The following is a 26,678-nucleotide window of genomic DNA, read 5'->3' on the forward strand; positions in this document are numbered from 1 at the left end:
AAGGTGCTGCTTTTTAATGCAGCTTTCTCACAATTGGGCTTTCTTCCTAATATTTAGGAATAGTTTGGTGCTGGAGCTGGGCATGGGAATAGAGCCAAGCATTTGAGAGGCAGGGACCAGGCAGATGACAGAAACAAGAACCAGCAGATAGTCCAAAGAAGGCATCTGTCTGAAGGCCAGGATGCAAGGTGAGAGCTGCTGCCAGCCACCAAGACAGACACTGCAGGAGAAGCACAGCCCAGAACGTGGCCTCAGGCACTGGGGTTTAGATTTAGGAACCTCTTTATGGTTGTCTGTGGCCACATCTGGGTTCAGGCCCTGATGTCTTTCAGAGCTTGAGGGTTTGAACTGAGACTGTTAAACTTCCTTAATCCTCTTCACCTGTGTGTTAAGTGTTTTCTCAATTTCAAATCAGCATTAGGTGGAACCTCATTGTATGGGCAATGCTATCAATGCATTTGAAAAGAGAATACTATTTTGTTAATCTTTTTAAAAAAATCAGCTTCTGGATTCACTGATTTTTTGAAGGGTTTTTCGTGTCTCTATCTCCTTCAGTTCTGCTCTAATCTTAGTTATTTCCTGTTGTCTGCTAGCTTTTGAATTTGTTTGCTCTTGTTTTTCTAGTTCTTTTAATTGTGATGTCACGGTGTTGATATTAGATCTTTCCCGCTTTCTCCTGTGGGCATTTAGTGCTATAAATTTCCCGCTAAACACTGCTTTAGCTGTGTCCCAGAGATTCTGGTATGTTGTGTCTTTGTTCTCATTGGTTTCAAAGAACTTATTTATTTCTGCATTAATTTTGTTATTTGCCCAGTAGTCATTCAGGAGCAGGTTGTTCAGTTTCCATGTAGTTGTGTGGCTTTGAGTGAGTTTCTCAATCCTGAGTTCTAATTTGATTGCACTATGGTCTGAGAGACTGTTTGTTATGATTTCCATCCTTTTGCATTTGCTGAGGAGTGTTTTACTTCCAATTATGTGGTCAACTTTAGAATCAGTGCTGTGTGGTGCTGAGAAGAATATATATTCTGTTGACTTGGGGTGGAGAGTTCTGCAAATGTCTATTAGGTCTGCTTGATCCAGAGCTGAGTTCAAGTCCTGAATATCCTTGTAAATTTTCTCTCTCATTGAACTGTCTAATATTGACAGTGGGGTGTTAAAGTCTCCCACTATTATTGTGTGGAAGTCTAAGTCTCTTTGTAGGTCTCTAAGAACTCGTTTTATGAATCTGGGTACTCCTGTATTGGGTGGTATATATTTAGGATAGTTAGCTCTTCTTGTTGCATTGATCCCTTTACCATTATGTAATACCCTTCTTTGTCTTTTTTGATCATTGTTGGTTTAAAGTCCCTTTGATCAGAGACTAGGATTGCAACTCCTGCTTTTTTTTGCTTCCCATTTGCTTGGTAAATATTCCTCCATCCCTTTATTTTGAGCCTATGTGTGTCTTTGCACATGAGATGGGTCTCCTGAATAGAATACAGCACACTGATGGGTCTTGACTCTTTATCCAATTTGCCAGTCTGTGTCTTTTAATTGGGGCATTTAGCCCACTTTTACATTTAATGTTAATATTGTTACATGTGAATTTGATCCTGTCGTTATGATGCTAGCTGGTTATTTTGCCTATTAGTTGATGCAGTTTCTGCATAGTGTTGATGGTCTTTACAATTTGGCATGTTTTTGCAGTGGCTGGTACTGGTTTTTCCTTTCCATATTTAGTGCTTCCTTCAGGAGCTCTTGTAAGGCAGGCCTGGTTGTGACAAAGTGTCTCAGCATTTGCTTCTATATAAAGGATTTTATTTCTCCTTCTCTCATGAAGCTTAGTTTGGCTGGATATGAAATTCTGGGTTGAAAATTCTTTTCTTTAAGAAAGTTGAATATTGGCCCCTACTCTCTTCTGGCTTGTAGAGTTTCTGCAGAGAGATTCACTGTTAGTCTGATGGGCTTCCCTTTGTGGGTAACCCAACCTTACTTTCTGGCTGCCCTTAACATTTTTTCCTTCATTTCAACCATGGTGAATCTGATGATTATGTGTCTTGGTGTTGGTCTTCTCAAGGAGTCTCTTTGTGGTGTTCTCTGTATTTCCTGAATTTGAATGATGGCCTGTGTGGATAGGTTGGGGAAGTTCTCCTGGATAGTATCCTGAAGAGTGTTTTACAACTTGGTTCCATTCTCCAGTCACTTTCAGGTACACCAATCAAATGTAGGTTTGATCTTTTCACATAGTCCCATATTTCTTGGAGGCTTTGCTCATTCATTTTCATTCTTTTTTCTCTAATCTTGTCTTCAAGCTTTATTTCATTAAGTTAGTTTATATTTATCTGTGCTTTATACTTGACAAAGCACTTTCACATTTCTTGTCTTTTTTGGGCCTGATAATTACTCTGCAAGTTAAAAAGGAAAAACTCCAAGGACCATTATGCTCCATGAGGACAGGGACTATTTTGTTCGTTGTTGCAACCTAAGCACTTAGTATGTTGCCTGGTCCAGAGCAGATACTCATATATAAATGCCTGCTGAATAAAGGGATGAATGGGTGGGTGGGTGGATGAATGGAATTTGCCTTAGTTTTCAAGATGGATTCAATTTCCAGTTCCACTTACTAGTGAGAAGCCTTGTCTAAGTCTTTAAACTTTATTTTCCTCATCTATAAAACAGTGACAATGATATTGTTTCTGCTACCACAATGGATAAAAGGACAGATTTACTTAGTGTCATAGTGATCAGGAATAAAGCCAGGGCTTGAAGGATCTCCTTATTCCTAGGCCATTGTTTGTCCCAATGTCTATGGCAGAGGGAGGAAGAAAACTGTTGAGTCTTAATCTGTCAGGCACTATTTTATGAACTTTAAAATCCTCATACCAGGGCCAGGTGCAGTGGCTCACACGTGTAATCCCAGCACTTTGGGAGGCCAAGGCAGGCAGATCACTTGAGGTCAGGAGCAGCAGCCTGTCCAACATGGTGAAACCACATCTCCACTAAAAATACAAAAATTAGCCAGGCGTGGTGGTGCATGCCTATAATCCCAGCTACTTGGGAGGCTGAGGCAGGAGAAATGCTTGAACCTGGGAGGCAGAGGTTGTGGTGAGCTGAGATTGCACCACTGCACTCCAGCCTGGGCAACAGAACGACACCCTATCTCAAAAAAAAAAAAAAATCTCATAGCAACTTTATAGAGTAAGTATTATTATTCCCAATTTACGGATGAAAAAAATTAAGATTTAAAGAAGTAAAGTGACTTGCCCAAGTTTCCACACAGTTAGGATGGGATTAGAATGCAAGTCTACTGACTTCAAAACCCATTTTCTTTCGCCACCTGCAGTATTTTCATATTAGCTCACACTAAATCCAACATTTGAGGCCTCCCAGGTTCCCCATCCACTTTGGAAACAAGATTGGCAATATCTGCCAGTGACTCCAGTCCTGCAGAGAAACAGCCAGCCGAGTGGTCATCATGATTTTAACTGTCGACCAACACGTAAAAACAATCTTGCAAAGTTGGAGTATTTTGGCAAAAAACATGGCTATCCATTGCCACATTCTAGATCATCAAACCACTTCTGGTTGCCTCAATTTTTAATTCCAGACCATTTGAAAAATAGCAGGTAATGGTAACCTTTATGAGACTGATTCTATGGAACCATTTATGGCCCAAAATAAATTTGAGGCATATAAAGATTTACTGTGGGAGTCACGGTGTAGGAAAACCTGCAGGAAAATGAAAACAGGGTTTAGTCTAAACCTTTTCATAGCCTTTCTATTATAGTAATTGGCTGAGTTACCTTCCATCCAGGAAGCAGGTATACAAAGCAACATAAGACTCAAAACTCTGATTCAGAATGTTCCAATGTGGGACACACCTGTGCTCAGGAGGAAGGAAAGAAAAATGGGGTAGAGGAGAAAGAAAAAGCTTTAATCCTGGAACAAATGGAAACTCTTAACATGCAAAACTCAAACATGCCGTTCTCCAAGATGTGTTTCTCTATTAGTTAAAGCTCAGCTACAAGTGACAAAGAACTCAGCCTAATTAGTCTAAAGCCAAATGTTAATTTATGAGTCCATATAACTTACAAGTCTAAATGTTTGTATGCCCCTCAAAATCATATCTTGAAGCCCCCAATGTGATGGTATTTGGAGGTGGGGACTTTGGGATATGATTAGGTATAGGTGAGAGTGGGGCACTCATGGTGGGATTAGTGTTGTTATAAGAAGGACCAAAAATTTCTCTCTCTCTCTCTCTCCTCTGGGCAATGTGAAGATACAGTAAGTAGGCTGCCAGCTGCAAGCTAGGAAGAGGGCCCTCACCAGAAGCCAACTATGATGGCACCCTGATCTTGGACTTCCCAGTCTTCAGAACTGTGAGAAATAAATGTCTGTGGTTTAAGCCACCCAGTCTATGGTATTTTGTTATAGCAATGCCCACAGACTAAGGCATATGTCCAGCTTCAGGCATGGCTGACTAGAGGGATCAAAGCTGTCCTTATCACCTTGTTAATCTGTCCCCGTATCTCAGCTCTGCTTACTCACCCAAGTCTCCATTGTCAAGAAAAGCTCATGCCCCAGTGCAACCCAAGCAGCTCCAGCTTACATTGCCTCAGGTTCAAGTTGGAAGGACAGCCTACTTTGAGGTCTCTCCTTCTGTTTCAGAATTCCCAGCAGAATCTCATTGCATCTCACTGACCCTGTCAGGGCCACATGCCCACTCCTGAACCGAGTTCTGTAGCCAGGGAAAGTGATGTGCTGATTGCCTTAGGCCTAGGCCACATGCTTCACCCCTGAGCCTGTGCGTGGAGCATCACTCAAAGAACCCAGAATAAGGTGAGGCCACCAACACATCAAAGGACATGGCAAGGGTGCTGAAGACACAAAGAGCACAGCCTACCAAGTGGCTTAGCAGAGGCTGGGTGGGAGCCAGGCCAGATCTCAAAAAGGAACCCTCAGGACCAAGAGAATAGAGATATAGCAAATAAACAGATCAACACTAGAAAGTAAATAGATCAACATCGGCAAATAAAACACTGACTTTTCCCAATAATCTTATAACTGAGTTTGTTATTGAGCCTTGAAATATTTTAAACTGAATCATAAGTTAAAAAGGGAAATTTGTTGAGATGAAAATTCATACCTTATGTAGCTTAAGCTTCAAAACCCAGAACATGGGACTCTGTAAAAAGGTTGTTTATCCTAGAGAAATGCTTTCCTATTAAATAATGTACAGGTGTGCCTCGCTTTACACTGTGCCTGTATTCCTAAAATACTGTGCGTAAATTGAATTTGTGATTCTTTTTTCAAATCTGGGGCACTGAAAGGGGCATTGCAAAATGCATTTCTGATATGTGGAAAATCTCCCTATTTTCTCTGTATGTTTGAGTTGTGGCTTACTGGCTTTTTGTAAACTGGAGCTTCTTGGTATCCTTACACACACACACACACACACACACACACACACACAGAGACAGAGAGAGAGATCGATCTACGACCCACTGGATATGGACAAGCAGTACCTGCAGAAGAAGCTTAAAAGGTTTTTTTCCTCAGTGTCTTTTTCCATATGAGTCTGTCCTTGAGGGAATAAATCTTTAAATTCACTTCCCCAGAATCTATTCCTCCCCAGACAACAAATTTCATAAACAAATGGCCCTTCGGCAACTTGACAGCAGAAAGACTCCAGGAGCCAATACTCCCCGAGCCAACAAACAAAATTCTGTTTCAATAATGTCTGTTTCCATCAGATCAAAGTTCAGACTTCTGAACATCTCAATGGTACCAATTAGCACAGCAGTCTGGCTAAGTTAAACAGATTTCACCGGCAGAATCTAATCCAGAGAGGTGTTGTCACAAGGACAGATGCCAAACTAGGCATATATTGTGGACTGTGCTGATTTGTTGATTTGGAAATTCTGTTTAAACTGTTGATAAAAGCTGATATTCAATCAGCACAAACTAAAGTTGTGCTGACTAGGAATTTTCTCTCAAATAGCCTGGGAACTCAGAGGTTTCCTTCGGCCAGGGGAATGCATGACAATTTTTTTAAAAAACAGCTTCTTCCAGCAGCAAAGCTCTAGGATATATGAATATGATAATGATATAAAATTCTAAAAGCAAAATGGCAAAAAGACGTATTTTTGGCTTCTGTATCATACGTCTTTTTTCAAGAGAAAAAGGAGGGAGAGAAGATTGTAAAGGACTTACAAGTGCTTGTCAGACCTTATTTCATCATCGCCTGCAACCTCCTTCAGGAAGGAAGCAGAGAGGGTCTTTCCTAGAAGGAGCAGGTAACTCTCTATTTAATGTGGTTGCCAGGGGCACTGGAGCCTCAAACCCAGGGAGCACCTCCCCGAACTGCTATCCTGATGCCAAGGCTCCTTCCATGGGGGTCACTCTGCTAAAGGCAGCTGTTCTTGGGAAATGCTGGCTTAAAGCTACTAACATGTAAAGCAGTGATGTCAGAACCTCTCCTGAGAGGCAAAATTGATGATATTGGGCATTCATTCTGGGAATTATCTCATTTAATCCTCCAAGCAACTTTATAGAAATGCATGTTTTATTAATATCTTTTTACAGATGAAGAAAGTGACACACGCACAAAGATAAAAAACTCCCTTGGGGCTACACAGTTTCGGTTTAAGGCTACTTAGGGTTTGAAGAAGCAACAGGGTTGGGAAGCCACAGAGAGCAATGAGCACAGGTAAGTTTTACCTGCTTCACCATTGCCCCTGGGGCTAAGCCCCAGACAAGTCACAAGCACAGCTCTCTCTGTTTTCCCAGGAAGAGAAAGGGGACCCGACAGGGATGGGGTAGGGCGGGGGCAGAGAGTTCCCAGCAAGTTACCTGCAAGGCAGGCACTGGTGGAGTAAGCAAATTGGCTGACAACTTCCCATGCCAAGTCCCAAGGTGAAAAAGAAAGCAACCCCCTGATTCTCACGTCTTACCTTGTGTCATCTGTGAACAGCTCCCATCCTATGGACCTTTTTCACTTAAGGCCCAAAGGTTGAGAGAAGCAACAAACAGGAAAGGGATTCCCCACGGGCCTTGCACAGAATCAGACGTTGGCAAACAAGATCAAGTCCAGAACTAAGAATTACAGTACCTGATACTCTCCCCGGGCCTCCTCTCACCCCTATGCACCTTAAAGACTGCCATATGTAACATATTTAGGAACACAAAACATTCTCAGTGTCCTCACTGCCAGGAATTTTCTCTCAGCATCTATACTTTGCTTTGCAACCCTAAGCCAGTTCCACCATGGAAAACTCCTGGGCACCCTGGATGGGACAGACCAGGAAATTGCTGATTTCACCCTGAGCTCCCTCAGGCTGATGACCCACCTGTGAATGTCTGATACATTGGACCAGAAAGCACTACAACATCCCAGAAATCCAGATGCTCTCCATTAAGATAGTTCAAGTTCACGCTGTTAAGTTAATTTGTCCAATTACAAGGAAAACATTTGACTCTGATAGCTCTCTTTGCAATGTCCCATACTTCGAGGGATTAAAATTCCCTCTAATATACCAGAGAGGATGTACAGTTTGGCTTCCACTCAATGGGTTTCAGAATCCATTGGCTCAGTCATTTAGCAAACCTTTGTTGAGCAACTACTATGTGCCTGGCCCAGGAACCGCTGCTGGGCCCTTAGCACTCCCCACAGGAGACAGATAAATCATAACAATAGCAAGTGGCCATTTTTCAAAACGAACAGGCATATCTGGCACCATGGGAACAGAGTGTGGGGTTCAAGGCATTACACTCTGCTCCGCATCAGGGCTGACTTTCTAATGACCTGGAGCCCACTCAGGTTTTATCTGCACTCTGGGGTCCATTTTATACTCAGACTCAAAGTGCATCAGGATGCTTCCCGATAACATGAGACCATGCCACCCATCACACATCATCACATCTAGGGCAGTCCCTTCAGTGATGGAGGCAGTTGCTTCGGGGACCCTGAGCATGTGCAGCCTGGCTGGGTGGGAGGAGCCAGCGCCTCTGCAGTCCTCCCCATGCTGAGGCCCAGAGACCTTGAAGGTCATGAAGGGGCCAGAGGAGAGTGAGTGCAAGCCAGCTTGCTGGATGCACTAGTCATTCAAGCAGTCACACTTTTATGCAATAAATATTTCTGCTGTGCCTAGTGTGTGTCAGACGTTGCTCTAGAGTTCGGGGCTGAAATAGGACAAATATTACTTCCCCACAGAGCTTACATCCCAATGCAGCAAGTCAGACAACAAATAAGAATAGCAAATGCTATTACTGTGTGCCTGCTCTGCCTGCTTCACATATTTCACCTTCACCACCAGTCTCTGAGGTAGGTGCTATTACTAACCCTCTTTACTGACAAGGAAACTGGGGCACAGAGAAGCTAGGTAATTTCCTCAAGGGAGCTAGCTAGGATGTGAAGAAGCCATGGATTTAACCTCTGTAAGTAATACAGAGCTCAGTTTTCAAACAACTACGCTGCCACAAAATAAATCAGTTGCTTATACATTGTGTTATATGATGATAAGTTCAGGAGAAAAAACACAAGGCAGAGAAGCAGGATAAGGAGTGCTGGGGTGCAGTGGGGAGAGTGGGGTGTGTATTTTTAATTACAGTGGCTGGGAAAATCCTCAATACGAAGGGTGCACTTGAGCAAAGACTTGAAGGAAGTGAGGGATGTCTTGGGGGAAACATCTTGGGGAAGATGTCATGGGGAAGAGCATTCTAGAGTGCTTAGGGAAGAGCACTGCAGGTGTCTTGGGGAAGGGCATTCTAGAGTAGATAGCAAGTGCAAAGGCCCCGAGGGCAGCATGCCTGGAGTGTTGAAGGAGTGGAAGTGGAGGGAGAGGGAAGGTAGAATGAGGTGGGATCAGACAGGTAATGGGGCTGGGGGGGCGGTGGGGCACACCATGCAGGACCCTGGAGGACCCTGAGGAGGATGACATGGGCTATCCTTTGAATAAGATGGGAACCTGTGGTTGCTATTATGCTTTTGGCCAAACATTTCCATTCTTCCCCTCTGGCCATATGATAGGATTGCCCGTTTTTGTCCCTTTGAAGCTATATATGGCCATATGACTTGCTCAGCCAACAAAATGAGAATGGAGGAGATATGATCACTTCAGGCAGAAGCTTTAAGAACCACTGTGTGAAATGCGCTGTCAGTGTTGCTGCTTTCAGTGACTTCAGGAGTCTCCTTCAGGCTCAGTTCTTGAGGGACTGTGATGAACAGAGCCCTTCTGCTCTACTTCATGGGACATGTGGTTTGAATGAGAAATAAACTTTGTTGGGTTAAGTCACTGAGATGTTGATGTTGCTTGTCATCTGAGCATAATCTAGCTCAAACTGACTGATGCAGAGACCAAGGGAAGGTTTTGAGAAGAGAAGTTTTAGCAGGGTCAATCTGGCTGGAACTGGTGTTCAGAATAGACTGAAAGGAGACAAAGTTGGATGCAGAGAGAGCAGTTAAGAGAGTATTGCTATAATCCAGGTGAGAGATGAAGATGATGGTCTATTGGATTATAGTAATATGGGAGGCAATGAGAGGCAATCATGTTCTAGATATTCTAGTGGAACCACAAGGATTTGCAAATGAATCAGATATTAGGTGGAAAAGAAAAGTCAAAGATAACCTCAAGATTTTCAATGTGGACAACGAGAAGGATAAAAATGCTCTTGAGCCTCCAAACCACCTGCTACACACACACACACACGCGTGCACACACACACCTTAAAAAACAAACCCCAAACCCTGTTCCTTATTTGGCAAACAAAGGAGTTATTCCTCTCGAATAAGCATTGCCCTTTACAGGCAGTTTATGTCAAAATGAACAGACTTGCAATAGAGGTTGCCTTATTGTGGATCGATTTATTTTAGCAACTTTCAATTCAAAGAAACCCTTGAAATGATATAGTCCAAGCCACTCATTTTATCTGAAGAAACTGGGGTCCAGGGAGATAAATGATCTTGCCCAGGTTCAAGTAGAAAATGAGTCGAGTTGATACGAAAATGGGTCGAGTTGATATCCAAAGATTCCTGACTGCTAGTGCAGTGCTTTACCTCCCGCCTCATGTCCAGCCTGGACAGGGGATGCTCCTAGGTGTGCATAGGCCTTGGAGGGGATTCAGGGAGGACAGGAGAGACATTTAAAAGGAGTTTTACCTCCTTGTACAGACCCATCCTGAGCAGGCCTTAGCAAATATCTTCCCTTAAGGTTGCAATTATTTCCATCACATTAACCTTGACTTCATTTGTCCTGATCCAAATACCAAACCTGAGAAGAAAAAGTATTAAAAGAAACTAAAAAAATACATCCTGCTTTGTGTGTGTGTGTGTGTGTGTGTGTGTGTGTGTGTGTTTGACACCTACAAAGCATGGAACACATTCAGGTCGCTTCTTCACTTTGTCTTGTTTGGTGTCTTCTTGCCCTGCCAGCTTTGTGCCATTCTTCTTGCAAAGCATTCTTCGAGCTGCTCCGCATGGGTCGGGCACAGCTAAAAACAGACAGTGCCAACACATCTCTTCATATCCTAGCACAATATATCCTAGCACACTAACTAGAATCATTTGTATTATGCACTTCTACGTCATACTTTAAATTTGCGAGATGCCTGACTATAATTTTTATTATATTTTTATTATTAGTTTTACCTTTTAAAACAGCTATTTGAAACCATTAACATTGGAGCCCTTCTCTGGCTTTTTGCAAACCTTGGACAATACCCATTTTTAGTGACTATTGTTGTAGACCTGCTCTGAGGTCTAGGGAAGCCAAACAACCTTTTTATAGTTAGTGACTGGAGATTTCCCAGGGGTGACAGAGTGGTGAGAGGCAACAAGGAGTTTAGACCTGAATCTCTTCTTCTAAGAAGAAGGCAAAGAATAACCTGAAGAGGAAAATGCTACAAAAGAGAGTCACAGTGTTAGAGGCCAAATAGCACTCCTCAGAGCCAACAGCAGCTGGAGGGACAGCTTATAATGTTTACCAGGCCCTAGTATTGGAAAAATGTGTAGAATAAACTGAAATTGTGTTAACTTTTCTTTCTGAAGTTTAAATGAATATCTGCATTATATAAAAGTGCCAAAAAGTATATCAGAGCCTATAAAAATGTTAACTAAGACAGGGTGTTTCCAATGAATTTGTTTTCATTGGAAAAGAAATGTCCCCATAAAAGGCATGCTTTGTGCCTCATTTCTCTATTGAGAGATCTGCAAATACTGCATTTGATGTGCAGAGTAAACCTCCCTTCCTTCCAGTGCAAACCAATTTTGTCTTTCCCTCCATATGTGCAAGGAGTGTGGTGGAAAGATCACTAAAGCTGCAGTTGGAACAGTGTGACATTGTGTGCTGTTCCTGAACATGCGACCTGTTTCATATATTAACTGCATTCTAAATTCCATTAATGACAATGCCATATGTGCTTTCTTTAGTTTTACCTCCATATATACCTTTATTCCACCTTAACAGATCCCAGCTGTTATTAAAGAAAGTGGTTTAAGTCCCATCACAACAAATATTTCTCTACAACGAATAATCCCAAACAATAGCCCATTTCTTGGAATAATTTTACTCAACTCAATTTAATGACTATATTTGAAGGCAAATTCTTCCAAGTACTATACTCAGTTCAGCTCTGCTGATGCAGAGACGAAAAAGAAAGGCTGAATACTCTGTGCCAAAGGGCTCGGTATTTGAAATGACAAAATTCCAATGTAACAAAGGAACTGTGGTTATCCCTTGAACTAATACAGGATTCCAAGTGGGAATGGTGGTTTTATCCTATAGATGCTTTAGATTTTATTATTTTTCTTCTTCCATTTCTGCAGCTTTTTGTCAGGGACCTATAGTTTCTAGATTCTGTTTCCGGGACAGGAGTTCTTCACCTCCAGTTGCTCCTCTGCCATAACACAGACTTACTTATTTCCAAGGGAGACTGAGGAGGCCTCCTTGTCACTTTAATCAGGTCAATCAGGTCTGACAGTGTGATATTAGCATCGATACCATACAACTGAATTGGGATTTATCTGCACCAAAGTACACATCAGATGCAGAGTTTAAATCAAGCCTTTGCCCCACCCTGTGACGTTGGTGGCAAAGCAGCCATTTATTTCATCTCTGTCCGGTAGAACTACATCACACATAAGAGCTTTTCTCCTCAGGCCTCTTGTGCAAGCATTTTTTCCCTCACCACAAAATGTTTTTCTTTTTTAAAAAATGAACTTGTTGCTCCAACCAGCTTGGTTTCTGGCTCTGGGTCCAGAACTTGAGGGTAAATGGTGAGGTTGAAATGTGTTTCTAGATTCTGCGGTTTCAAAGTGGTTACCCTTTCCAAACCAGGGTGGGCCCTCTGCAAAACTGTCAAGTTGGCGAAGTCTGCTTCTCCCCCTTGTTGCCCCTAGCTTGGTCTGAGCAGAAGGAAATGTGTCTGTGGAATCAAAGGACCCCCTGACTGATCACTCACCATATGCCAAGAAACATTCCAAATTCCCTTACCTGCACCATCACAGTTAAACCTCTCCATCCGCATCCTTAGCAGGGTTCTTCCACCTCTGAGGAATCTGGTGCTCAGAGAGGTTAAGTAACTTGCCCAAGGTCATAAAGGTAGGAAGTAGCTGAGGCAGACTGGACTCACATGTAAGATAAAGAAACCTCAAAGGCCACAGGCCCAACTCTGTCCCTTTAAAGCCTTCTGTCAAATTCCAGCTACATTCTTTAGGCTACATGGTACAAGGACATGCTATCTTTTAAAAAGACAATGCAGAAAAATTTTTGGCAAAATGTATAACTCAGCTTCATAGTCAGTATATACATACATATAATTCAAGTTATTCACAGTCCACCTGTGACAGCAGAAAACCCCAGGTCTCACTTGCTCCCTGGGACTTGAGTTCATTGGAGACGTTGCCATTGTAGGCAGTTCAGGGCATACGCTTGCTTGGTGGGGCCAGAGAAGCCTGTCTGTCAGGAAAACGCCTTCCCCTAATGCACTTCCTTCTTAATTAAAATAACATTTTGAAAGTAAAATTATACAGTGTGTAGAATAAACAGTACAACAATAGCTGTGATTAATCTGTCAGAGATTGTATAATGTGATGCTAACAGGAAGAAATAAACTCCTGCTAAAGATCAAAGTCATCTCTGCACATGGGGAACTTTTAAAATTAGAATGCAGATAAATGAATCTTCAAACTGAAAAAAAGAGCTCTGCACTCTGCAGGCTCAAAAAATGAGGGAGAAAAGACAGCCTGAGGACTTCCCACAGCCCAGAGGAGCTGGGAGCCTGAAGAAGGAGTTCTGGTCTGAATCCTCGCCTTCTGTTTTTCCCAAGCATCTGGCAGCCTCTCTTTCTTTAACCTTGTGACAATCACTCAAGCATCCCTTAGTCTGCCCAAATACCGCTATAATCCCATCAGGCTCAGCCCATGAAAAGGCACGTGTGCCTGTGTGTGTGTGCTGGGGGGCTGTATGGGTGAAGCATGTGTGCTGGAGCTGTGGTGGAAGAGGAGAGACACCCAAGTCTGTGCTGTGTTCCCCCTACACAGACCCTCTCATGTGCCTTACACGCAGGTGTCATTTTCATTGACAAGCATTGGACTCAATGAGCAAAGGGGCTGGAATTAGGAACTCAAATCTTGTGGTTCTAAAGCCTAGGCTTTTTAAATTTTGTTTTGTTTTGCTTCTCTTGGGGAAAGGTGTGTCCTAAGAAAGTATGATTATCCACAGAAAGGCAAATAAAGAATCTAAGAGTGTGCATGTAAACATATTGTTAGGCAGCAATTAAGAATGGAATACCTACTGCATGCAGTCATGGTGTTAGGTGCTGGGGATGCCACGGCCCCTGCCACCCCAGAGAGTAGCTTGTAAAGGAGTTGGGGAGGAGAAGTGGGACAAACAAGCAGATAGGTCTTTATATTACAGTTTGTAGACTCTAGAGTGTTGTGGAGACCCAGTCAGAGGGGATGATGGGGTCACAGAGGAGGACACCTAACCCAGACTTGGGCAGTAAGAAAGTCACATTTGCACTGAGGTCTCAGAAATGAGGTGGAGTTGGCTTAGTGAAGGAAACACAGAGCAGAGAGAACATTCCAGAGGAGGAAGGAGCATGTTGCAAAGGCCCAGAGATGAGATAGAGCATAATTCATGGAAGTCAATACAGTCTGTCTGTGAGCAATCTTAAAACCCAAGCAAAATGATTTCAGGGCCTGCACATTGAACTTGTATTCTCCCAAATATCTTCTTCACTCAGTTTACAAACTATCTCCTTCATCTTTCGAGTTAGCTCTGTTGCCCACTGAAATGCAAATACTCCTGTAAGAACCAGTGGACTCCAGTGGTTTCATCTCAAGGCCAGCGAGTATTCTAAGCCATTTACTGAGGGTAGGATTGAGACCTGAAGATGATCGAAGGTCCCCTAGGGCAAGGCAATTTTTGCCAGACTCAGAATTTGGCAGAAGTTGAAGTCCTGCTCGAAGCAAGCCTCTTGTCAAATAAGGAGTGATACATGTTTCCCATTGGCTATGTAGCAGCTCAGCCTGTAATTCCACACAACGGAGGCACATCTCCAGTAGCTGAAGGGGACCCGGGAACCCCCCACTTGTCCAAAACTGCTGCTTACATAAAAGTAGTACAGCTTTGGATTGAGCATGGCTGAAGGGGCACAGCTAAAGGTCATGGTGGATTTAAATCAGCCAGCACATCTGACTGACAAAGAGAGTCTTCTTAGCTTCTACCATGCTGACAAAAATTGATTTGGTTCTTTAAGAATTTTCCCAATTATTAGTCTGCAAGGTATAGTACTGAGAGCATGAGCTTTGCAGACTGCCTTAGACCATTTGTATTGCTATAAAGGAATATCCAAGGCTGGGCAATTTATAAATAAAAGACATTTATTCAGCTTAGGATTTTGAAAGCTGCACAGGGAGCACGGCACCAGAATTTGCTTCTGGTGAGGACCTCAGGAAGCTTCCACTCATGGTGGAAGGTGAAGGGGTGCTGGCATCACATGGGGATAGGAAAGATGCAAGAGAGAGGGGAGGGTGGTACCAGACTCTTTCAAACAATCAGAGCTCATGGAAACTAATAGTGAGGCTTCACTCATTACTATGAGGACAGCAAAGGGCCAGCCACGAAGAATCTGTCCCCTTGACTCAAACACCTCCCACCAAGCCCCATCTCCAACATTGGGGATCAAATCTCAACATGAGATTTTGAGGGGACAAATATCCAATCTGTGATATAGATACAGACTAGGTTAGCTACTTGCTAGTTTTGTTCAAGATGATTATTCAAACCCTCTGAGCTTAATTTATTCATCCATATGAAATGCATTTGTTGAAAACCTATTATATTTCAGGTATTATCATGGGTATCAGGAGTTTAAGGTTCCCCAAAATTTTATAGTTTAGTGGGGATAGCAGATTGTTATTTATTGTACAAATGTGATAAGGAATGCATAGGTATTCTCTTTCACATTTCCCAGTTGTGTGATCCCCCTCGATTCCGCCAGGGGCATATGATTTTCACAGGGTACCCTTGGGACTGTTGCAGCTGGAATGCAAAGGGAAAATGTCCATATACATCTTTAGCAAGACATTTCATAGCAAGACAGTGGTTTTGAAAGTCAGTCATTCTTGTGAAAGAAAAAAATGGGGAGGGATTCTGAATTTCTTAGCTCTCACAGATTATAAAGAGCCAGGCTTGGAGACCTTGATCATAGTTTTACTATAAGCTATTATGGTAGACAGAGCTCAGGATGTGACCTAAGAGGAGTTCTGGTTGAGAAGAGAAGAAAAAAACACTCTTGTTCAGCCCAGAGAGGAGAAGAAGAAGAAGGAAATGGGAAAGGCAAGGTGGTCATCCACCAGGGTACCCAACTGCTCTCACACTTTGGCCTGCACCTCAAGGTGGATAGTGAGTATTATAGAAATAAACAGGAAGGAGGGAACCGGGTCACACTGTAGCGAGTGATCTGTTTCCCTGGGTTTTAGCCTCTGGGAGATGCCCCATAGTTGGTATGGTGCCAACATGGTGGACAGTGAGAGTGTGGCTTGATGGGGAGGTAAGTTCTCAGTGGAGACTCTGAGATGATGCCACTGGTTGCCTTCAGCCTGTGTGCCATGTGCAGAGACAGCTAGTCTCGACATCATTCCTGATCTCCAAACTCCATATATTGCACATATGTCCTTGAGTATTCCATGGGCCCAGCAAAATCCTAAATTGAAGACCCCTGCTTCCCAGGCCACTACATAGGCCCCACCTCTGGATGCTCCATCTCCATAGCCAGCACCATCATTTACCTGCTCAGGCAAATCAGGAATCCAAAGGGCACGCAGGAGACCCTTTTCTCACCCTACCCCTGCATCCAGCCACTCCCCACTTCCTGATGAATTTACACCCTAAGTTTTGTTTGCATGCTTAGCTCCCAGTGCATGGATCAGACTGCTGCCATCACTGTTCACCCTGACTATAACTACCGGCCCCAGGTGGTCTCTCTGCATTTGGTTTCACCCTTCATTATCCATGCCTTCCTCGACGTTCCCAGTGACTGATCCAGCAGTATCTCCTACCACGTCATGCCCCACCAGTTCTGAATGAGCTGCAGTTTCCTACATGCAACATACTATCTCACACTTGCACACCTTCGTTCAAAGTGTTCCCTCTGTCTCAAATGAAGTCCTTCCCAGCATTCTTCTACTGGCCCCTACTCATGCTTCAAAGCTTATCTCAGGCAATATCTCATTTTAAATGATTTATTGAGCATGTGTTTTGTGCAATATGGAGGGCTGCAAAGCACCTAGAAAAGGCACTCAGTCTTGACTTGCGGGATCAGGGAAAGCACCTGACTAGAAATGTCATTGAAGATTCTCAGAGCTGAGTTTCAAAGGAAGAGGAAATGGACAGGTGAAGGAGTGGGGGGAAGGCTAAAAGTTTTTGAAGCACTGGAAACACCATATAGGACCTGTGGGGCTGGCACTGCTTCTAAAATGAACTGAAGTAAATTCACCATGGCAGAGGCTAGAGCAAAGAAAAGAAAGTAGCAAGAAAAGAGGATGAAGGGGCTGGAGGAGCCAGATGACACAGAGCCTCATAAGTGTCTTCAAAGAATATGGAATTTATGCAAAATGCAATGGGATGACAACAAAGGCAAAGCTCTAAGTTGGTTGAATTTCCCATCTCCCCAGCTTCTAGATCCTCCCTTACAGATTTCTTATCAGTTTATATGTCTGGTGCCCCATTGGATAGTAGGTTCCTATATAGCAGTAATCATTTCTTCTTGATCTTTGTTTCCTTGTACCTAACACAGATTCTACCCCAGGATAGGATTTTAATAAATGCAGTGAGCTCAGTGTCACCATTGAAGGGACAGAGATCTACCCAGGATGTCGCAGAGCCCATCTATCCCAGACTCCTGCATAGGAGCATCACAAATGAAAGTGTGGGGTTCTTGCCTGCCTCAGCACCACAAAACCGTAATTGCCAACATGATACCATGTGACAGGAAGGAGCAGCTGTGATGCTATGCAGGCAAACTTGATCATTGGGGAATCCTGCCCCAGAGGTATCTCTTGGGTGGCCCTGATAGGAATGTACCAACTCCAGGGCCAGGGAGGGTTGTATAGTGAGGACCGGATGGAGGCACACTTGCCTTGGCTGTAGGCTCATGAGGGACACTGAGGATTTGCCCCAGTGGGAGAGGAGTGAGAGAGCCTCAGGGAACTCTGAAGAAAGCACCAGTGAAAGCCACAGGGTCACCAGGGGTTCTTGTGGAGACCAGTTCTTGTGGAGACTGGAGTCAGAGCAATCTGAAAAGGTGGAGGCTCACAGCTGTTTGAATCGGGACAGCAGAGGAGAGGATCCAGTCCCCAGAGGGCTCACCTGACTCTCCTTGCACCTAAGGAGATCACTGACTTGGTTGGCACTGCCTGTCTCTGCATCTGTCTCACTCACCTGTCCTGCAAGCTCACCAAAATCACAACTGACTTCTATGGGCCCGGCATATAATATACATTAAATAATGCACATTTATTAAATAGGTGAAGCAAATTAATATAATTTAAATTCCATGTGTCTACTGGGGACTGCTAGAGAGGGGAGGAAGGAAGTGGGGCAAGCATTGAAAAACTAACTGTTGGGACTATGCTCACTACCTAGGTGATGAGATCAATCATATCCCAAATCTCAGCATCAGGCATTATACCCCCATAACAAACCTGTACATGTGCCCCTGAATCTAAAATAAAGTTGAAATTATAAAAAAAATTTCAAAATAAAAATTTCTATGTGTTTATAGGCTGTTTTGTTCATTTGCTGAATCCCCAGCACCTAGAATGGGGCTGGCACATAGCAGGTGCTTGAAAATTGTTTAACATATTCACTTCATATAATGAAAAGTAATTATTATTATTACGGCTCCAGGAGGGTCAATCTTTCCCCTAAGGACACACCACCTAAGAGGACAGATGGGCTAAACCTTACCAGTTCCAAACTGGTGACTTTCCTGGGCTGCAGGAAAAGAGCTGAACTGTCTGGGGCCCACGTGGATTTCCTGACCTTTCAAGAATGGGATCTGTGGGGCAGCTGCCTGGCTGAGTTAAGAGCAAGGGCTTTGGATGGAGAGGCTGAGAGTCAGGGGAGAGACAGAAACAGAGTCCTTGCCAGGGCCTGTGCCGGTTCGCTGAAACAAGAACCTAGGTAGTGCTTTGCACATAACACTCAAAGTGTTGGTGATTAAAGGAGAGGCCAGAGTTGAAACTATGCCTGGAATTATAAAATTAGTAGAAAAAACACCTGGAAGAACAAGAGTGGAGGAGAATGTAAAGCCCCAGGACTGAGCTGTGGGAGGCCCATGAGTGCAGAGGGCAGATGAAATCAGAGAGGTGGCTAGTAAGCCAGGATAGTACAGTCACAGGAGTTCTGAAAGGAAAGTTGTAGACAAAGGAGTCATGAATAGAGTGACTAGGACTGGCAAAGTCAGCTGAGCTTGGCTGAAAGGAGGAGGAGGCATGGCATTTAAAAGCAAGGGATTGGGTTCAATTCTCTACTCGGCCATTTGGCTAGCTCTGAGACCTGGGAAGTGACTTACCTCTCAGAGTTTCATTTTATCTACAAATCAATAGGACCAATTAATAAGGCTAGGAAAAATGCCTTGCCCAGTACTTGAAATAAGGCAGGCACTAACTAAATGCTGCTAAGCTTGTGTTGGTGTCGGTCATGTTCTTGCAACTAATGACCTTTAAAAAAAATTATCAGTTCAGTAGGGAGAAAGGAAAGGAAGGGGAGAAAGATGGGAACTTGGTTGCAGAAAGTTTGCAGGGGGGTACAAAGGAAATGATGGGTATAGGTTACTTTGCTGAGGAATTTGGTAGTGAATGGAAGTTAAGAAATCCAGAGTTTGGGCTAGCAGTTTCTTTAAGAGAGAAAAGGCAAGTGAATGTTCACAAGCAAAAGCGAGTGAACTAGTAGAGGTGGAGGAACTGGAGATCTCAGGGAGAAACAGCAAAAGCCAGGAGCAGGCCATAGGAGTAGGCAGCGATGGCCCAGAGGAGAAGGGGTCATCCCTGGCTCTCTCTGCACCCTGGCCTACTTTAGCTTCTATACCAGCTTTTTCCTGCAGCCTGAATTGATCAGTTTTTCTCCCAGCCTCTTTCAGGGAGTGTAGTCAAAAGAAGGCTTGCTTAGAAGTCAGAAAGCCGGACACTGGCCATGTGTATTTGGCTGAGCCTTTGTCCTTCCTGAGCCCTTGTTTCTTCATCCATAAATAAGGTGGCTGGATTGATCAATTCTGTGATTCTGTGACCATGTCATCTCACTAAGCATTATGAAACATTTCCTCTTCTGAAGTTCTTCTTCACTCTGATTAGAAGGAAGAGGGAAAAAAATCTTTAAATGGAAGCTATCATTCCTCCAGCAATTGGGACAATATTTCTGTGTTTCACATGAAGAACTAGCAGATCCAGTGATTCCATCCTTGCTGGCAGATCTCTGCTGAGCCTGCTGGTGTTTTAAATAGCACATGCACTTTGTCCTGGCCTCCTGGAATGAAGCAAGGGAGAGGCCAGGGGTTTGTGCTAGCTGACTGTTGCTGTTGATGAGGCACTCAATGACTGCAGGCTTCTAGATCTTCAGAAATAACAACAATTACTGTACACGCCACAATCTCTCCTCCAAGTCAGCAAATGCATCAGCTGCTGGTTATTTTGATACCCTGGATAAAAAGCTCTTTCGAGAAAATCTAGTACAGAAAAACATTCTTATTCTTTGCTTGTCTGCACCATTCCTCTGGCCACTGCCCTCTCAGCTGTTTTGCATTCCTATGAATGTAGCTGGTCCAGGCCTAGAAGTCCTTCTCTCAATGACCCAAGAGAAGGACATTTCTGTCTGAACCTTCTTGAAAGTGGAAGAGGCAGGGGAAAAGGCACCTGGCTGTGGTCTCTGTGCCAAAGGCAGGCTGATCTGGAACCTGCTGGAAACCAATCCAGTGTTGGTGGGTTGTCTGACAGTCACAAATGACTCTGACCGTTGTTGGATTCAACAAGTGTTAACTGAGCACCTACTATAGGCCAGGTCCTATGCTAGGACATAGGAAAACTGTGATAAACATGGCCAGGGACTAATAATCAAGCCCCCACTAGAACATAAGCTCTCTGAGAGCCGGTACCACTGCCAGCACACAGTGCCTGGCATATGGTAGGCTCTCAGTCAATAATCTTTGGAGTTTTTTTGTGTTTGTTGTTTACATGTTCTTATTTACTCAAGATCCTTGAAGTCCAGGGACAGAAACAGAGGGAGTTAGGGGCAGAAAGGAGTTCTTATTAAACCAACATGTGCAATAAGAATATGACCAACAATTTAGGGTGTGAGGATGGAGCATATAAGCAAACTTATACTCTGCTTACATCACTTAAAATTTCCCCCTTACATACCACATGGAAAAGAATCACAAGTGCCCCAAATCCTTTTGTCCTTCTGAATGATGCCGCAAGGACACATACAAAAGCTCTGCATTCAACAACCAAATTCTCTGTTATTCTAAAAGTTTAATTTCATACCCAAATTCTCAGGCAGCTGTTATGTAAGGCTTGGGGCTAGTGCTTTCCAAACAAGTTTATACATGACATGATTGATGGATGAATTCATCCTGTTGTCTGGAAATTCTTTTGTTTAATTGACGATGATAAATTTCCTAATGGATCACCCCGACTATGATACTACTTTTGTAGAAAGGGCCATTCACGGTGTTGCCTGGCCTCTTGCCTTCACTTCCAAAGTGTGTTCATACGCCAGCCTGTATCTGAACAAGTCAGAAGTGGACAAGCCTAAGGCTGGGAAACAACAAGGTCACACCAAAGCTAAGGCTGACTTCCCATTCCAGGGCTTTTTGCCTACTTCTTCCTTCTTAGAGCATGTGTAAATGGAATGAACTTTCTTATGGAAGCAAACGTGAAAATAGAAAGAAGTAAGACCTCAAGACTAATCTGAGTCAAGGGAGTTGGAAATGCCTAGTCAGGGCTTCATCTTGCTCAAGTGCCATCCATTAGGGGTAAAGGACCATCCCCGGACTTAGGACAGGAATCATCTGCCTCACTGAATCCCAGTTCCCTGGAGGGTGCGCTTCTGCTGAGTTGCACTGGCTGGTGTTACCAGCAATAGGGAGATTCTGTGCCCCACCTTCCCTCCCTGTTACTCTCCCCACACCCACTTCTCCTCTGTGGCATCCATACAGGGTAGGAGTCCAACCCACCTTTGCTAAAGGAGGAAGTGAAGGCACAGACAAGTTCAACACAGGAGGGAGTGGGGCTGTAAATTTCCAAAGAGCTATGAATCCCCTGGAATGCTACAATTAATGATGAACATTTGGTGACAAATTTGACTTCAGGGGTATTTCTCCCTTGCTCATTTTATGCTGGGGTGGGAACAGCTCTGGCAGAGGGGCAGGGGAAAGTCAGGCAAGCTCCCCTGTCAGGCTGAATCCAGGGAACTCAAGAAATTTTGAAGGGTCAGGAAGAATTTGTGTGGGGCCTGGAGTGTAGAGAGGGGGGCATGGGGGCCTAGGCAGAAGGTTTGCTGGCTATGTCAGTCTGGGGTCACAGGCCCCTTGCAAAACTGATGAAAGCTGCGGACCGTCAGCTCAGAAAAGAATATTAGCATTGCACACAGTCGCGTAAATCAGCCTACAGTTTCAGAGGGACCAAGGACTCCTGGAAGTTCCTGGAACCCAGGGCCTTAAGTTAAGGTCCCTGGTCTAGCTCCTGACTCCTGAAGTCCTCTGCCCCTTGTCCCCGTGCCGGACTTGCCGGTGCCTGGGGGCCTTCTAGCTGGTTCTGCAGCCGCCTTCCCTTGTCAGAGGAACTTGGGCACCTGCCCCTCGCGGAGCTCCCCCTGGGTGCTCACTTATCCTGGGGTAAGGAAAGGCGCCCCGAAGAAAAGCTTTCTTGGACGGCGCGGGGAGCAGCCGATGCCTGGGGCACCGAGGGCGACGCCGGGCAGACCAGGGAGGCACTGGCGAAGGGCAACGCGCGGGGGCAGGGCGGAGAGGTGAGGGAAGCTGCGAGCAACTCCGCCCAGCCCCAGCCAGTCGGTCCAACGACCCCTGCCGGTGCCCCAGAAAATCCCCCTCCCGGCTTTGCGCGCGCGGCCCCTCAGACCCCAGTGGGTTTCCCTTTGACCTCTGAAGGTTTAAAGTCCTTCTCTGGCTGGGTCTGGCCAGCCCTCCAGGAGCGATCCGTCTCTAGTCCCCAGGACCCCCTCCAGCCGGGCACCACCGCCCAGCCACAGCAGGTGCGGGGCTGGTGGTGGGGAGGGGAGGGATGGGGGCCAGGATTTGGAGCGTGTGACTCAGGAGTACGGGAGGAGGGGCTAAGAATTCAAGAAGCCTGTGTGAGAGCAGCTCCGCGCTCCGGCACAGCAGAGAGCGCTGGGAGCCGGAGGGGAGCGCAGCGGTGAGTCAGGCTGCCCCGAGCCGATCCCGAGAGGGGCGCAGCGCGGGCGCGGGCCGGGGTGGCTGGGCTTCGCGGGAGAGTTTGCAAGGATACCGGTCTGGCGAGCTCTCTGGTTACCCCCGAGGCTCCCGCGGGCCGAAGAGCAGCCCTGAGAAATGTCCCGAGTGGGTGTGGGGGCGCGGGACCCTCGCGGGAGGACGAGTCGGACCGAGGGAACAGCGTTCGTTCTGGTCATGGAGTTCCTAGTCCCGGGATGGCCTGCAGTCCAGGGAGCAGCCCTGGCGCCTGCAGAAGCCCAAGGCCATGCCAGGGTCTAGCTCGAGGGCTAGAAGTGGATAACGCGCAAGTGAGGGAGAGCGAATGGGCGCGGAGAGGGATGCGCCGGCAGCTGGCGCGCCGGGGCGGGAGGAGTGGCGGCCAGCACCGCGAGGGGAGTGCAGAGCGCGCGGGCTGAGGTGAGCGCCGAGTCAGGAAAGTGCTGTGCGGCCCCCAGGTAGGGGGACGAGCGGAACGGGGCGCGCTAGACCTGGGGCAGTTCCCTCAGCGCGTCTCGGAAGGGCTGGGAGTCGTGACTGAGAGCCCCGGGGGTTAACGCAGGAAGTCTGCGAGCCAATGCCGGGGTCCGTCCGGCGTACCGGGGCCCTCCACGGAGCCGCGTTGGACAACCTCAGGTCGAGGTCGCCAAGGTTCAGCCCTGCCACTTGGGTCACACGCTTCATCTCCAGCTGTCTGCTGCCAGGTGTGGGAGAAGCGGGCGTGGAAGGTTGGGGCGGGGAGCGCCTTGGGTTCAGGCGAGGAGGATCTAGGGGAGGGAGAGAGGACTCAGGGGTCAGGGAGCTGCAACTTTGAGCCAGCAGAAACAAGCAGCTTAGCTCCCTCTAATTACAAATCTCCTTCTAAAAAAAAAAAAAAAAAAAACTCCGAGATTCTTAAGGAAGGTGTTTCGTGCTTGAACTTTTTCTTCTCTTGTGATTTGAGAGATTAAAAAAGAGCCTGCTTGCTAGGCTGGTTTTTCCAAGTTGTTCCAGGTTGGAAGTTGTAACAATTCGAAGGATAATTTATGAGTGTTTCATGCATTAAAGTATATTACAGCAAAGCCTTTTGGGTGCTGTGGGTATTAAGAAAAACTTAGTGCACGTTCCCAGCTGGAAACCAAAATAGTGCTCTCCTGGGTGCCTCTGCCCCATCTGTCATCCAAGGCCAGTGGAAATCCTGTAGAAAAGGCACTTGATTAATTGCCCTGGCTCCATCCTCTGGGCACACCCACTGCCAGTGCCAGTCCCCTCCTTCTCAATCCATGCACAGCCAGCTGCACTCTGCAAATGCAGAAATGACAGTGGAGGCCCCATCGGTAACTTCTATCCAGGGTCTTCAAACTCTTGAAGCCCTCAGTTAAGTCTGTTGGAGGGGAATCTTTCCTCTTCTCGAGGCAGTGCAGAGGGCAGCAGCCATTGGCCCCTGCCAGCCCTTCTTACCCTGTGTTTACGGTTTCCTCCTGAATGTCTGAAACTTTCTCCCTCTGCAGAGTCACAGAAGAAAGGCTGTATCAAACCTGGTGGGTTTCTTTTGTTGAATAAGTCATACGTCAACCTGAGCAACCCAAATGTCAATTCATGATGGGCAGTGTTCTCAGAGGGTCAGAGGAGACGGGCAGGTCTGGGGGCTGAGACTGGCCTAGCTGGAACAGACTCACACAAAAAGTGAACATTCCTCTTGTTGAAGGGGGATAGGGTTAATGCCACATGTTGCCAAACTCCTACCCCACTCTTTCCCCAACATCTTTATGCAGGTGAAGGGAAAAAGGAAGCACCAAAAATGGGAAGCCGAGATCACTGGGGCATGTGAACACTAATTTGACAGAAGTATAGGAGCACCTCAGAGGATTTTAGAACCAGCTGCTGGCACCACTGCATTTCCGACAGCAGCCCAGGCCCACCAGAGAAATGGACTGGGCCCACTCAGGGCAGTCATCCCGGTGTTGGTGACTCTTTCCCTACTTTTAACCCATACCAAGGAATGAGGTTCTTGCCTTCTCCTATTGCCCACCCCACAACTCTCCTGCCCCAAGGGCCAGTGGGAGCAAGGAATGAGGCTTCACACTCTCATTCTCTTTCAGGGAGAAATCTGTGCCTTGGACAAGAAGGGGGCCCTGGCTGCCGACATCAGCAGGGAGAGTAGGGTAGGGCAGGGCAGGGCTGGAGCCCGAGGGAAGTTTCTCATCATTACCGAGATTAAACTGATGAAAAAAAATCACACAACTTTACTTTTTAAAGAGTGCTGAGCACTCCTGCTGCTCATTGATGGAGTGCTTTACTGCAGTATCCTGCATCAGAGCAGCAGGGAAACTACACAGAGATTCAGCCACTGCTCTTCTCTACTGGGCATGGAGTAGGGCCAAGGCCCAGATCCCCAAGCAGATGTCAGTGCCAGACCCGGGAGCAGAGGCTCAGCCATTTACCTTTTCCCAGTAAGAACTTTCACTGGCTTCAGAGTCTAGAGCAAGACTTAGAGACCTTTGCTGGCAGCAAATTCTCTGCTCTCAGGAAGCAGTGGAAGGTTTGCTGACGGCTTGCATAAAATCTCTGGATATCTGTGTGCAAACAACCCATGCTCCCAGAAAATACCTTTCTGTGACACAGAAAGAGTTCCTGTGTGTTTCTTTCACTAGCACCTCTGATCGCACAAACCATCAGCTCTCAGGCTTAGCCAGTTCTGAGAAATCAATTCTGTGGTGGACCATTTTGAGAAAACAGTGTACAGTGGCATCGGGTAAATAAATGAGGATGAAAGACCATTCCCCAATCCATTCCCATGAGACATCGCTTAAGATCCTAACTCCAAATAGCAGTGAGGCCAGGATGATCCTGAGGCTGATATGTGAATGGAGAAACTGAGGCTTTGGGGTCCTCGGTCTTTTTTTAGGCTGTGCAGAAGCATGGAAACGTCACTATTTGAGCCAAGGAGAATAGACCTTCAGTCACAAAGTTTAGTGAAGACCAGAAGAATGAAAACATGCAATGGAGAAGACTTTCTGGTGGTTCATGGTGTTTTCATTGCTCCTCTCTGGGCTACTTTACATGCTTTTGAGGCCTCAGACTATGACACAGTAGGAATCAGATTAAAATGTTAGGATGATCCCTTGATATTCTTCTCCTATATTTTAGGTAAACTTCCTGTTATAGTTTCCTCACTTGTGGGAAAGGAAGGGAAGTAGCTTTGTGACCTTGAGCAAGTCACTAAACTTCTCAGGCCTCACTTTCCCAACTCATTAGGCAAGTATATTGGATTGATATTGTTTGTGAATGGAGCAGTCAGCATTTTAGGACAATTCTTGGTTAAGTGTGACCAATCTGCACAGTGCAGATAGTTTAGTATTCCTGCCTCACCTCCTAAATGTCAGAAGTCATAGTGACAACCCCAAATGCCCCTCATAGAGGGCTAAGTGTATTCAAAGATAATGCTGCTCCCAGTTGAGAAGTCTTTTGGAAATTACCAATAAGGGCCCTGTTGTTGGAGTTTCTGTGATTAATCATTAAATTGGGGCTCCAGAAGTCAATCCCTGGGCTTCATCTTCCAAGAGCCAGCAAATCAGACTCTAGGCCACCATCGGCAAGGACCTCAGTGCTGTAGTCCCACCAGGTGTCATCCTTTGCCTTTTGTGAGTGAAATGGACTACAAATGACCCATGGGAAAAGAAAACCAGAAAGAGTAAGGTGAAGGGACAGGTGCTATTAGAGCATGGCAGCTTCCTACTCTGCCATATGTT

The 26,678-nt window shown here is 45.5% G+C and overlaps 1 protein-coding gene across 1 annotated transcript in view; it reads left to right on the forward strand.

Moving 5' to 3' along the window:
* The first annotated feature begins 22,868 nt into the window (after positions 1-22,868).
* The window catches only part of NGF (nerve growth factor), a 52,502-nt gene continuing 48,692 nt past the window's right edge, over positions 22,869-26,678 (forward strand). The window contains exon 1 of the mRNA XM_030823228.1: positions 22,869-22,912. The gene's annotated coding sequence lies outside the window, so the exon portion shown is untranslated. The remainder of the gene's footprint in view (positions 22,913-26,678) is intronic.

Source organism: Nomascus leucogenys, chromosome 12 (assembly GCF_006542625.1).
Source record: "Nomascus leucogenys isolate Asia chromosome 12, Asia_NLE_v1, whole genome shotgun sequence".
Lineage (NCBI taxonomy): Eukaryota > Metazoa > Chordata > Mammalia > Primates > Hylobatidae > Nomascus > Nomascus leucogenys.